Source organism: Hyperolius riggenbachi, chromosome 12, assembly GCF_040937935.1.
Source record: "Hyperolius riggenbachi isolate aHypRig1 chromosome 12, aHypRig1.pri, whole genome shotgun sequence".
Classification (NCBI taxonomy): Eukaryota; Metazoa; Chordata; class Amphibia; order Anura; family Hyperoliidae; genus Hyperolius; species Hyperolius riggenbachi.
In genome coordinates, this window is record NC_090657.1 from 114,898,679 (window position 1) to 114,913,225 (window position 14,547).

The 14,547-nt window shown below is 47.7% G+C and overlaps 2 non-coding genes across 2 annotated transcripts; both read right to left on the minus strand.

Moving 5' to 3' along the window:
* Positions 1-5,557: 5,557 nt before the first annotated feature.
* On the minus strand, positions 5,558-5,630 carry TRNAR-CCU (transfer RNA arginine (anticodon CCU)). The gene has a single exon. It is a non-coding gene; the product is annotated as a tRNA-Arg (tRNA).
* A 628-nt stretch (positions 5,631-6,258) lies between these two features.
* Positions 6,259-6,331, minus strand: TRNAR-UCG (transfer RNA arginine (anticodon UCG)). Its single transcript has one exon. It is a non-coding gene; the product is annotated as a tRNA-Arg (tRNA).
* Positions 6,332-14,547: the final 8,216 nt, after the last annotated feature.

A 14,547-nucleotide genomic window follows, 5' to 3' on the forward strand; every position in this document is an offset into this window, starting at 1 on the left:
CCAGTGATACTGCAGATCACCGAGAATCAGACCCTCTCTGCTACACCGATCGTGACACCTATTCAACTTTCCAAAAGAGGATTGATTACTCTTCCATGGTCTTCTGTATTCCCTTCCAGGTTTGTAAGATTTTGCTTCATTAAACTTGTTTTGAGGTTGTTTCTTGAACGGTATGAACTTTTGTCTCTTAAAACGACGGTCTTGAGGTAAGAAGCCAGACCTACCACCTGTGACTCTAGCTATTGCATCGTCCATTTTTTCTCCAAATAATTTTCTGCCGTCATATGGAATCTTTGTCCAGTTTTGTTTAGAATTAGGGTCAGCAGCCCAAGGTTTTAGCCACAAAGATCTTTTCGACATTATTGAATAAAGCATTGATCTGCTTGCTGATCTTACCACATCTACACTCGCTGTACCAATGAATTCTGATGTAATCTTTAAATCCTCTAACATGGATATGATAGTTTCTCTACTACGTCCATTTCTCGCTGCTCCTTGAATGTCTGAGACCCAAACTCTCATAGCTTTGGCCACTGAGGTTAAAGTTACTCCAGCTCTGGAAGCCTCTCCCGCTGCCAGATATGATCTCCTTAAATCTACGTCAATCTGTCTGTCCATGACATCTTTAAACACAGCAGCATCTTCCATTGGAAGGGTCACGTTTTTAATTACTCTCATTAGGGATGCGTCTACCACTGGGCTATTTTGGAATAAATATAAATTATGTTCTTCCATTGGATACAATTTTTGAAAGCGATTTTTCAACGAAGGTTTTTTAACCGTTTTCTCCCACTCCTGCAAGATGAGATCCTTTATTTCCTCCATTAGTGGGAAAGCTACCGACTTCTTGCTCAAATGTTTATAATATCTTATCTTCTTCTCCTTAGACGATTGTGTATCCTCCCAATCAATGGCCTCCTTAACTTGTGCAATAAATGAAGGAATGAGTTTAAAATAGAATCCTTCGCTGTCGTCTTCTGATCCGTCGGATCCTACTATTTCTGGGGATCGTCTAGAGGAGGTATCTCGGTCTGGTGAACGCCTTTTTAATGACAATTCTGATACTGTATCCTTTACAACCTGCCTAATTAAGGATGAAACCTCTCCATCCTCTCTAGCTATATCTAAATGGCACAGTTCACAGACTTTTTTGTTAGGAAGTGAAGTTCTTCCACAAATCCAACAATCTTTCCTTTCAGAAGGCCGTATCCCGCCAGTCGAGAAACTTGACTGTTCGCTAGAAGAGGATCTTTGTGATGCCTGTCTTGTATCCACAGCATTGCTTGGTCCAGGCTGTTGGTTACTACCATTAGATTGTGACTTTGAAGGAGATCTTTGTCTTTCCAGCCTTTGCTGCGTATCTTTACATGGAGCTGTGTCTTTAAGTGCCGCTGATTCCCTTGGTTGCGACTCCTTACGATGATCCTCTTGATCTTTACTGGATCTGTGAAGAAGGAGTACCCCTTTAAGTAAACTCCTCTTCCACTCTTTTAAATAAAACATACTCACCCAGTCTTACCTATTTGTTTTTGATTTTTCATCTGAGTGATCTCTCCTTTTCCCCATGATGCAGCTGAAAATAATATTACAGACTTAATTAGTCTTCCTAACTAAATAGTTCCCTATGTGTAACCCAATTGCAGAGTCATTAGAATAAATCGATTGTATGCCTGCCGTCTCTTTCACCCCGAAAAAGAATGCAATAGAGTCCTATCGCTTCCCAGGATCCACGCTCCAAGGAAAAACTGCGACAGAGAGGCCCTCAGGAAGACGGAATTTATAGTCTTCCGCCCTGTGCACTCATTTCCTGCCGCTTCCCTTAAAGGGACACTTAAGTTAAAAAAAAAAAAAAAAAGTTTTACTCACCGGGGCTTCCAATAGCCCCCGCAGCTGTCCGGTGCCCTCGCCGTCTCCCCCCGATCCTCCTGGCCCCGCCAGCAGCCACTTCCTGTTTCGGTGACAGGAGCTGACAGGCTGGGGACGTGAGTGATTCTTCGCGTTCCTGGCCACAATAGCGCCATCTATACTGCTATAGCATATATCATATACCATATAGCAGCATAGAGGGTGCTAATGTGTCTGAGAACGCAAAGAATCACTCGCCTCCCCAGCCTGTCAGCTCCTGTCACCGAAACAGGAAGTGGCTGCCGGCGGGGCCAGGAGTATCGGAGGGAGGCGGCGAGGGCACCGGACAGCTGCAGGGGGCTATTGGAAGCCCTAGGTGAGTAAAACTCATTTTTTTTGTTTGACTTAAGTGTCCCTTTAACTGATATGACCGCTTCTGAACTTCCGCCCAGAGCGACCATACCCTGAGAGGCACTGCGCATGCGCCACACCTCACATCCGTTCAGCCGGAGCCAGAAAACCCGGAAGCGCCGGCGGCCAGCGTCTCCGCCGCAAAACCAAGGCAAACAATGCTGCTACTTTGCCTGCAGAGAAGACCCCTATACCGCGCGAGAGAGCCTAACCACAAAGCGGATCTGTAAGAGTCAGGTGAGACACGCAAATAATATATGCTAAAACTTAAATAGAGCTTAACTACACTAAGCTGCATAGGGCCACCATACACTGTATGTAGCGTGGACACAGGACTATCCCCAAGGGGATTTCTTTTATTTTAGTAACCCGGAGAGATGCCAGAGGGGTTGGAGAATTTATCAGCCTAAGGTACAGACCTCAGTAGGAGAGTGTTAACCTACTGGTCACCGCTAATGCGGATGTAAGACATACGTGGGACATCTTAGGACATCTGCTTCTTGAGACGAGGAAAAAAATAAGAATGCTAAAGGAGGCAGGGGGGAGGGTTTTTAACATCTTTGGACGTCCTACATGGGGTAAAAGGGGGCGGGGCTTTACCCATTAGTATGCTGCCATGGAAAACACCAGGGAAAGATAAGTTTGCCGAGGCATATGAGCTGAGGGGCGGTGTTGGAGTTCCTATGCTTTGGCAAGCACTTTGTATCAAAAAAACTCTGGCAATGATTTGTTCATCCACATCGATCGGTGTGAGTGGATAAATCGGGTTTGCCAGGATGGGTTTGGACGTTTTTGGGAGGCAGCTCCTATGTCCTGGCAGACGCCTTCCCCTCTCTTTTTTTCACATTTTTTTGGCACATATTTTTTCATCCACATTGATTGATTGATTGTTTGACAGTCATTTTTCCTTTCAGCTCAGAGTGCATTACCCGTATGCCCAATATAAGGAGTATAGCAGAAACTCCTAATACTGGCCATACATGTAATGATTGCAGAGACCCTAAAATGCCAGGACAGACCCCACGAATGATGCCATTTTGGAAAGAGGACACCCCAAAGTATTCCATGAGGTGCATGGTGAGTTCACGGTTTAGGGCCCCTAAAATGCCAGGGCAGTATAGGGACCCCCCTATACTGCCCTGGCATTTTAGGGGCCCTAAAGCGTGAGGAGTAGTCTAGAAACCAAATGCCTCAAAATGACCTGTGAAATCCTAAAGGTACTCATTGGACTCTGGGCCCCTTAGCGCAGTTAGGGTGCAAAAAAGTGCCACACATGTGGTACCGCCGTACTCAGGAGAAGTAGTATAATGTTTTTTGGGGTGTATTTTTACACATACCCATGCTGGGTGGGAGAAATATCTCTGTAAATGGACAATTGTGTGTAAAAAAAAAATCCAAAAAATCTCATTTACAGAGATATTTCTCCCACCCAGCATGGGTTTGTGTAAAAATACACCCCAAAACACATTATACTACTACTTCTGAGTACGGCGATACCACATGTGTGACCCCTTTTTGCAGCCTAGGTGCACTAAGGGGCCCAATGTCCTATGAGCACCTTTAGGCTTTACAGGGGTGCTTACAATTTAGCACCCCCCAAAATGCCAGGACAGTAAACACACCCCACAAATGACCCCATTTTGGAAAGTAGACACCCCAAAGTATTCAGAGAGGGGCATGGTGAGTCCGTGGCAGATTTCATTTTTTTTTGTCACAAGTTAGCAGAAATGGAACCTTTTTTTTTTTTCAGTGTCATTTTCCGATAACTTGTGACAAAAAATAAAATCTTCTATGAACTCACCATGCCTCTTAGTGAATACTTTGGGATGTCTTCTTTCCAAAATGGGGTCATTTGGGGGTATTTATACGATCCTGGAATTCTAGCACCTCATGAAACATGACAGGTGCTCAGAAAAGTCAGAGATGCTTTAAAATGGGAAAATTCACTTTTGGCACCCTAGTTTGTAAACGCTATAACTTTTACCCAAACCAATAAATATACACTTATTGGATTTTTTTTTATCAAAGACATGTAGCACAATAAATTTGGACCAAAAAGTGTATATCGAAATTTTACTTTATTTGAAAAATGTCAGCACAGAAAGTTAAAAAAAATATATTTTTTTTTACAAAATTCATGTCTTTTTTGATGAATGTAATAAAAACTAAAAATCACAGCAGCAATCAAATAGCACCAAAAGAAAGCTGTATTAGTGACAAGAAAAGGAGGTCAAATTCATTTAGATAGTAGGTTGTATGACCGAGCAATAAACCTTTAAAGCTGCAGTGGTCTGAATGGGAAAAAAAAGTGTCTGGTCCTTAAAGAAAACCTGAACTGAAAATTAAAAGTCAAAATAAGCATACACAAGTCATACTTACCTTCCATGTAGTCTACTCCTCAGTGTCTTTCTCTTGTCCCGCGTCCTGTTTGTTCACTGTGATCAAGGGAATTCTCCGTTCTCCATTTTGAAAATAGCCATTACCCATAACAGCTTTCTGATCAGCACACAGTTAAACTGTAACATCGCCCACTTGAGCCATAGGGAAACTGGTACATCAGTTTTCCTCTCAGCTATAACTGACAGCAACTGATATTTTATTGACAGCAACTGATATATTTCAGATCTGACGAAATATTGTCAGAACTGGAAGGGATTATTGTCAGAAGAAAATGGTGAGCTTCTGAGAGGAACTGATGGCAAGGTAACTATGTAATGTTCATTTGAAGTTACCTCATGTGTTTATTTTAAGCAAACTAAATCACTAAATCACAGTATAAGCAAAATTTATGTTTGAGTAGCGTCTGTGAAAAAAAAAGTCTATAAAGCTATTATGACTCTTAATACAGCGGTTATATATTATTTTTGAACCATATATCGTGTTTTGAATGATTGCAGATCCTTAGCTCCGTTACAAAAACGTTTTTATGTAAAATGTGGATAGAACACTTGTGGCCAGCAGGTGGCACTGTTAAGCCATGCTTTTAAGAATTACAATTCTTTTATCGTCTCGTTTGTCATATGTAAAATTGATTTCACCGAGAGTCCTCAAAACAATATGCAATCTTCAAAAATACATGAGAAGTTGTAATTGGTTTTGATTCACACCATCTTGAGACGTGCATAAGATAGTGTAAAATGCTAAATAAATGTGCCGTTTTTTGTCCCTTTGCATTGTCCCTTTACATTATGAAATTTGGTTTATTTGATGAAATCATTATTTTTTTTAAATGACCCAGATGTGACTCAATTCTGTTTTTTTTAATAATAATAATGGTAATAAAAAAAAAATAGAAATAGTACACCCCAGATGGGACTCGAACCCACAATCCCTGGCTTAGGAGGCCAGTGCCTTATCCATTAGGCCACTGGGGCCGCACAAACATGGTGTATTTACTTTAGTACAAAATGAAAACGCTATGTAACTGGTGATCTGTTATATTGAATGAGTGTTATTTGGGTATAATACAAATTAGCATGTACTAACTCCTGTCGCATGCTCTATGAGAAACGATTTACTAGCTAACTGGATCCAAAATATAAAAAGTAATAATGCCTATGAACAAGTAAGTCAGAATGACTGCTACATGGAATACAGGGCAAGTAAAGCTAAAGGATTGATTTTGTCAGTTGCCAATAATAATAATAATAGATTCAGGCAATATGCGGTGTGATGTTCTCAAACAGGCATCAGGCAATATAATCATATATATAGCAGTGGGCGTTAAATCCGTTTAATTTGAGGCACAATTTCTGAAGACTATACATTACATTTACGACGTACTCAACCAATAGTAAATTTGGCACCCCTTATTAAGTAGTTTCATATTATATTCATTATTACAGTTAACAGTTTGATAGCAATTTGTAATGTTACTATCCATTAGGTTGGTAATCTGTAGCCTTTTCTACATTTGGCACCAAGTAAATGAGAATGATAGTACAATTAGGAGAACAGCAGCAATTTAAAAAAAAAAAAAATCTGAAAAGCAATAAATTAATCCGACCACGAAGGGACTCGAACCCTCAATCTTCTGATCCGAAGTCAGACGCCTTATCCATTAGGCCACGCGGTCATGCTGAAAGAGAGTGAAAAGGAGTATATTCTGATTCTGTGCGTCTGTGTGAAGACATTGTGTAACCTGATGATAATATGATTGATACCTGCTTTCAAATTGTAACAAACATTTAAAGAAACGATCAGACAATAAACAGAAATGTGATCCACTTACCTAGGGCTTCTTCCTGTCCTTGGCAGCCAACTTACTTGGTGAAATAAAATTGATTCTGATATCGCCACAACTCTGATGTCCCCTCGCTCGGTCGAGATCCTCTGCACCTGTGCGAGCACCGTACATGTGATCTGGAGTGTACTGTGCAGTACATTCTTAACCACGTCAGTATGCGAATTAGATGCCGACCTGGCGAGGTTGGCATCTCCAACGGAGGGGACACTGGAGCTGGGACATATCGGCTGCCAGGGACTGGAGGAAGCCCTGGGTAAGTAGATCTCATCTTCTCTATATTGCCTGAAGCGTCCTTTAAAGAGACTCTGTAGAAAAAAAAGTTCCCTTGGGGGTTACTCACCTCGGGAGGGGGAAGCCTCAGGGTCCCAATGAGGCTTCCCCCTCCCCTGTAGCTGCAGGCAGTCCAGCGCTGGCTCCCCCAAAGTGTCCCGGAATCCTCCCTCGACAAGGCTGAGAAGTGCTGATAAGCGCAGATTTATTTGCCTCTCCTGGCTACAGCGGGGGCGCTGTTGCGGCTCTCTGCACAGAAATAGGCGAAAATAGCCGATCTCCGTCGGGTCCGGTCTACTGCGCAAGTGCAGGAGACTTGCGCCTGTGCAGTAGAGCGGCGCGACGGAGATTAGTTATTTCCACCTATCTCCGTGCGGAGAGCCGATACTGCGCCTGCACTGGAGCCAGCGAGGTAAATATTTACATCGCCGCCGTTCCGGAAGGATTTTCGCTGCCTCCGTGGAACCGAGGAGGAAGGGGGAAAGCCTCAATAGGATCCGGAGGCTTCCCCACCCGAGGTGAGTACCTCCCAGGGGATATTTTCTTCATTAAAGGTTTTCTTTAAAGGGCAACTGAAGTGAGAAAAATATGGAGGCTGACATATTTATTTCCTTTTAAACAATACCAGTTACCGGGCTGCCCCCTTGATCTATTTGGCTGCAGCAGTGTCTGAATGAGACCAGAAAAAAGCATACAGCTAATCTCTCCGATATGACAATAATCTCAGGAACACCTGATCTGCTGCATGCTTGTTCGGGGTCTATGGCTAAAAGTATTAGAGGCAGAGGATCAGCGAGAGAGCCAGGCAACTGGCATTGCTCAAAAGGAAATAAATATGGCAGCCTCCATATTCCTCTCACTTCAGTTGTCCTTTAAAGGACATCCAAGGTGAAAATAAACTGATGAGAAAGTATTTTATCTCCGTAATCACTAATCAGTGAGGGTTACGGCGAGATGTTGGACTAAAGAGAGTCCGCATGTCCGGCATCACCATGAGATCGCTAAAACGTCCTGTCCTTGCCTGCGTGAACATGGGAGGAGGAGGATTACTGGCAGTGGTGGCACCTTTATTCCGTTGTACTGTGACATCACCCTTAAACGCACTGTAAAGCATAGTTGTCAGCTTGTTCTGCAAGTGCTGCATCCTTTCTGCCTTCTGGTGATTCGGAAACATCTCTGACACTTTGTGCCTATACCGAGGGTCTAGTAGCGTGGCCACCCAGTACAGCTCATTCCCCTTTTGTTTTTTTATATGGGGTGCCTCAACAGGCTGGACAGCATGAAAGACGCCATCTGTACAAATTTGGATGCAGACGTACTATCCATCTCCTCTTGCTCTTTCTCAGTGATGTCAGCTAAGTTTTCCTCCTTCCCCCAGCCACGAACAATACCCACCTTCTTCATCATCCAACTCCTCTTCCCCACACAACGACTCCTCCTCCTTGTCCCCCCTCTGTGCTGCCGCAGGTGTTGAGGAATCATCTGCTTCTGCTGAGAATTGATCCCACAACTCTTCCTTCTGTTCCTGTTCACGCTCCTCCACAGCTTGATCCCCCACTCTACGCACGGCACGCTCCAGGAAGAAAGCATATGGGATCAAGTCTCTGATGGCACCTTCACTGCGACTCACCAGGTTTGTCACCTCCTCAAACAGCCGCATAAGCCTGCAGGCATTTTGCATGAGTGTCCAGTACTTCGGCCAGAACATCCCCATCTCCCCAGACTGTGTCCTTTAACTGTAGTTGTAGAGATACTGTTTGACGGCTTTCTCCTGTTGTAGCAAGCAGTTGAATATCAGGAGCGTTGAATTCCAGCGAGTCGGGCTATCGCAAATCAAGCGTCTCACCGGCAATCTGTTTCTCAGCTGAATATGGGCAAAGCATACCATGGCCGTGTAAGACCGCCTGAAATGCGTACACACTTTTCTGGACTGCTTCAGGAAAGCCTGGGTACCTAGACACAAATCTCTGAATTATTAGATTCAGCACATGTGCCTTGCAGGGTACATGTGTCAACTTTCCCAAATTCAAAGCCAAAATGAGATTGCTGCCGTTGTCACACACCACGTTGCCGATCTCCATTTGGTGCGGGGTCAGCCACTGATCCACCTGTTTGTTAAGAGCAGCCAGGAGAGCTGGTCCAGTGTGACTCTCCGCTTTGAGGCAAACCATGTCTAAGATGGCGTGACACCATCGTACCTGGCATGCAGCATAGGCCCTGGGGAGCTGGGGCTGTGTAGCTGGAGAGGAAATCGCAGCACCAGTAGAGTTGAACTGACACTCAGCCAAGGAGGAGGAGGAGGAGAATGACAGCAGCGAAGAGGATGTAGCAGGAGGAGAGGAGGTGGCAGCAGGCCTGCCTGCAAGCCGTGGAGGTGTCACAACTAGGTCCGCTGCACAGCCATGTACACCCTGCTTGCCAGCGGTCACCAGGTTGACCCAATGGGCTGTGTAAGTAATGTGCCTGCCCTGACTGTGCTCGGCAGACCAGGCATCCGTGGTTAGAGTTGGGCCGAACCTCCGATTTTAGGTTCGCGAACCTGGTTCGCGAACTTCCGCGGAAGGTTCGGTTCGCGTTAAAGTTCGCGAACCGCAATAGACTTCAATGGGGATGCGAACTTTGAAAAAAAAAAATAATTATGCTGGCCACAAAAGTGATAGAAAAGATGTTTCAAGGGGTCTAACACCTGGAGGGGGGCATGGCGGAGTGGGATACATGCCAAAAGTCCCCGGGAAAAATCTGGATTTGATGCAAAGCAGCGTTTTAAGGGCAGAAATCACATTGAATGCTAAATGACAGGCCTAAAGTGCTTTAAAACATCTTGCATGTGTATACATCAATCAGGTAGTGTAATTAAGGTACTGCTTCACACTGACACACCAAACTCACCGTGTAACGCACCGCAAACAGCTGTTTGTGTAGTGACGGCCGTGCTGGACTGGTGCGCACCATAGGTAATGTAGCGGCCCTGCCCGTGCTTGGCAGACCAGGCATCCGTGGTCAGCTGTACCCTTGACCCAACGCTCTTTGCAAGAGATGACACTACTTGCCTCTCAACTTCACGGTGCAGTTGGGGTATGGCCTTTCTCGAAAAATAAGTGCGGCCTGGCATCTTCCACTGCGGTGTTCCGATGGCCACAAATTTACGGAAGGCCTCAGAGTCCACCAGCCGGTATGGTAACAGCTGCCGAGCTAACAGTTCCGCCACGCCTGCTGTCAGACGCCGGGCAAGGGGGTGACTGGCCGAAATTGGCTTCTTCCGCTCAAACATTTCCTTCACGGACACCTGACTGCTGCTGTGGGCAGAGGAGCAGGAACCGCTCAAGGGCAGAGGCAGAGTGGAGGAGGGTGCCTGTGAAGGTGGAAGGGAGAAAGCGGCAGAAGCAGATAATGCACCTGATGGAGGAGGAAGAGGAGAAGGAGGGTGGCTTTGCTTTTGTGTGCTGCTGCTGCTTTTGCTCAGGTGGCCATCCCATTGCTGTTTGTGCCTTTTCTCCAGGTGCCTTCGTAAGGCACTTGTCCCTACGTGAGTGTTGGCCTTTCCACGGCTCAATTTTTGTTGGCAGAGCGAACAGATGGCTTTGGTCCGATCTGAGGCACACACATTAAAAAATTTCCACACCGCTGAGCCACCCTGGGATTGGTGTTGGGCGAACACCTGGATGTTCGGGTTCGGGAAAGTTCGCCGAACATGGCCGCAATGTTCGGCATGTTCGGGCCGAACCCCGAACTCCCCGAACATCCCGCTTTTAGGGGCCCTATGGGGTCGCAGGCATAAGGGGGGAGCATGCCCCGATCGCGGGGGGGGGGTCAGAAATTCCCCCCACCCCCTCCGCTAGCGCTCCCCCCTCTGCCCGCTTCCCCATACAAAAGTTTCAAGAAGTACCTGTGTCCGGTGGTAGTGGGTGGCTGGCAGTGGGCGGCACTATGAAGTGACTGACTGAGGAGGAGGAGTCCGGAGAGTGACACGTTGAGGGAGGCCGGGCAGTGGGCGGATCAGCAGTAGTACGGTACTACTGCTGAACCGCCCGCTGCCCGGCCTCCCTCAACGCGTCACTCTCCGGACTCCTCCTCCTCAGTCAGTCACTTCATAGTACCGCCCACTGCCAGCCACCCACTACCACCGGACACAGGTACTTCTTGAAACTTTTGTATGGGGAAGCGGGCAGAGGGGGGAGCGCTAGCGGAGGGGGTGGGGGGAATTTCCGACCCCCCCCGCGATCGGGTGATGCTCCCCCCTTATGCCTGCGACCCCATAGGGGGGCAGTATTCGGCCGAACAGGGCCCTGTTCGGCCGAACAGGGGCCCTGTTCGGCCCTGTTCGGCGGCCATTAGAAGTTCTGGGCGAACCCGAACTTAAAAGGCCGAACACCATCAGGTGTTCGGCCGAACTCGAACATCACCCGAACAGGGTGATGTTCTGCAGAACCCGAACAGTGGCGAACACTGTTCGCCCCCAACACTACCTGGGATGTGGGCACTATGGGGACCTCAGCAGCTGATGCTGAAGGGCAAGTTGGCTGGCTGTACATAGGTGGCGATACATGGTGCCGGACTCTGCCACCAGCTGTTTCTGACGAAGAGCTGCCCCAGCTTCTTTCAGCAACTTCTCTCCTCCTACTACTCTCTGACTCCCCCTCTGAACTGTCCCCCTCTTCATCTCCTCTATTGGGAACATACAGAGGATCCCTATTACCATCATCATCGTAGTCATCCTGCCCAGCTTCGCTTGCCTCAGACAAATCCAAACTTGCACCATCAGTAGGTCCTTCATCCTCCTGACACGTTACATCCATAGTGTTGCCGCGTAACTCAGACATATGAGCTGGTGAAAATTCATCTGGCTGTAACAACAATGGCTGTGCATCAGTGATTTCACCACTAAATAATTCTTGCGAAGTGTCAAATGCAGCGGAAGTGGTGCTAGTAGTAGCGCTGGTGGCTGAGCAAGATGAGGTGTTCTGTGTCGCTAAATACTCAACCACGTCCTGGCAATCTTGGGAGGTGATGGGACGTGCCTTCTTTCGAGCACTGTACTGTGGGCCAGGTCCACACGAAATTACATTTACACGACCTCGCGCAGACCTGCCGGGTGGCCTTCCTCTGGTTCTGGCACTACCTCTTCCTCTACCTGTTTTGTCCATATCGGGTATGCACGGAGTGGTATATCACACTGCGTGCACTCACGTAGGTAGGTGGGTTCACTTAACTGCACAGGTATGCGCACTGATGCGGTGGGTTCACTGAACAGAACAGGTATACAGTGGCGGGTTCACAGAACAGGTATGCAGTGGCGGGTCCACTGAACAGAACAGGTATGCAGTGGCGGGTTCACTAAACAGAACAGGTATACAGTGGCGGGTTCACTAAACAGAACAGGTATCCAGTGGCGGGTTCACAGAACAGGTATACAGTGGCGGGTCCACTGAACAGAACAGGTATGCAGTGGCGGGTTCACTGAACAGGTATACAGTGGCGGGTCCACTGAACAGAACAGGTATGCAGTGGCGGGTTCACTAAACAGAACAGGTATACAGTGGCGGGTTCACTAAACAGAACAGGTATATAGTGGTGGGTTCACAGAACAGGTATGCAGTGGCAGGTTCACTGAACACAACAGGTATGCAGTGGCGGGTTCACTGAACAGGTATACAGTGGCGGGTCCACTGAACAGAACAGGTATGCAGTGGCGGGTTCACTAAACAGAACAGGTATACAGTGGCGGGTTCACTAAACAGAACAGGTATACAGTGGCGGGTTCACAGAACAGGTATGCAGTGGCAGGTTCACTGAACACAACAGGTATGCAGTGGCGGGTTCACTGAACAGGTATACAGTGGCGGGTCCACTGAACAGAACAGGTATGCAGTGGCGGGTTCACTAAACAGAACAGGTATACAGTGGCGGGTTCACTAAACAGAACAGGTATACAGTGGCGGGTTCACAGAACAGGTATACAGTGGCGGGTCCACTGAACAGAACAGGTATGCAGTGGCGGGTTCACTGAACAGGTATACAGTGGCGGGTCCACTGAACAGAACAGGTATGCAGTGGCGGGTTCACTAAACAGAACAGGTATACAGTGGCGGGTTCACTAAACAGAACAGGTATACAGTGGCGGGTTCACAGAACAGGTATGCAGTGGCAGGTTCACTGAACACAACAGGTATGCAGTGGCGGGTTCACTGAACAGGTATACAGTGGCAGGTCCACTGAACAGAACAGGTATGCAGTGGCGGGTTCACTAAACAGAACAGGTATACAGTGGCGGGTTCACTAAACAGAACAGGTATAGTGTGGCGGGTTCACAGAACAGGTATGCAGTGGCAGGTTCACTGAACACAACAGGTATGCAGTGGCGGGTTAACTGAACAGGTATACAGTGGCGGGTCCACTGAACAGAACAGGTATGCAGTGGCGGGTTCACTAAACAGAACAGGTATACAGTGGCGGGTTCACAGAACAGGTATGCAGTGGCAGGTTCACTGAACACAACAGGTATGCAGTGGCGGGTTCACTGAACAGGTATACAGTGGTGGGTCCACTGAACAGAACAGGTATGCAGTGGCGGGTTCACTGAACAGGTATGCAGTGGTGGGTTCACAGAACAGGTATGCAGTGGTGGGTTCACAGCACAGGTATGCAGTGGTGGGTTCAATGAACAGAACAGGTATGCAGTGGCAGGTTCACTGAACAGGTATGCAGTGGTGGGTTCACAGCACAGGTATGCAGTGGTGGGTTCACAGCACAGGTATGCAGTGGTGGGTTCACAGCACAGGTATGCAGTGGTGGGTTCACAGCACAGGTATGCAGTGGTGGGTTCACAGCACAGGTATGCAGTGGTGGGTTCACAGAACAGGTATGCAGCCAGACAGGAACAAGTTAAGCCTAACTAATCTTTCCCTGAGAGAAAGTCTGCAGCAGCTCGCCCTACTCTCACTAACGCAGGCAGCACACGAGTGACCGTAATGGCCGCCGCTGCCTGCCTTATATAAGGGGGGGTGGGGCTCCAGGGGCTAGTGTAGCCTAATTGGCTACACTGGGCCTGCTGACTGTGATGTAGAGGGTCAAAGTTGACCCTCCATGTGCATTATGGGGCGAACCGAACTCCCGCAAAGGTTCGCCTGCGGGACGCGAACGCGAACCACGGAAGTTCGCATGGAACCGTTCGCAGGCGAACCGTTCGGCCCAACTCTATCCGTGGTCAGATGGACCCTTGACCCAACGCTGTGTGCCAGAGATGACACCACTTGCCTTTCAACATCAAGGTACAGTTTGGGTATCGCCTTTTTTGAGAAATAATTGCGGCCTGGTATCTTCCACTGCAGTGTCCCAATGGCCACAAATTTTCGGAAGGCCTCAGAGTCCACCAGCTGGTATGGTAACAGCTGGCGAGCTAACAGTTCCGTCAAGCCAGCTGTCAGATGCCGGGCAAGGGGGTGACTGGCAGACATTGGCTTCTTCCACTCAAAGATTTCCCGCACGGACACCTGACTGCTGCTGTGTGCAGAGGAGCAGGAACTGCTCAAGTTGTGAGGCGGAGTGGAGGAGGGTGGCTGTGATTGTGAAGGTGCAAGGGAGAAAGCGGCTGAAGATAATGCACCTGAAGGAGGAAGAGGAGAAGGCGGGTGGCTTTGCTTTTGTGTGCTGCTTTTCCTCGGGAGGTCTTCCCATTGCAGTTTGTGCCTTTTCTCCATGTGCCTTCATAAGGCAGTTGTCCCTACGCGGCTGTTGGTCTTTCCACGGCTCAATTTTGGTGACAGAGAGAACAGATT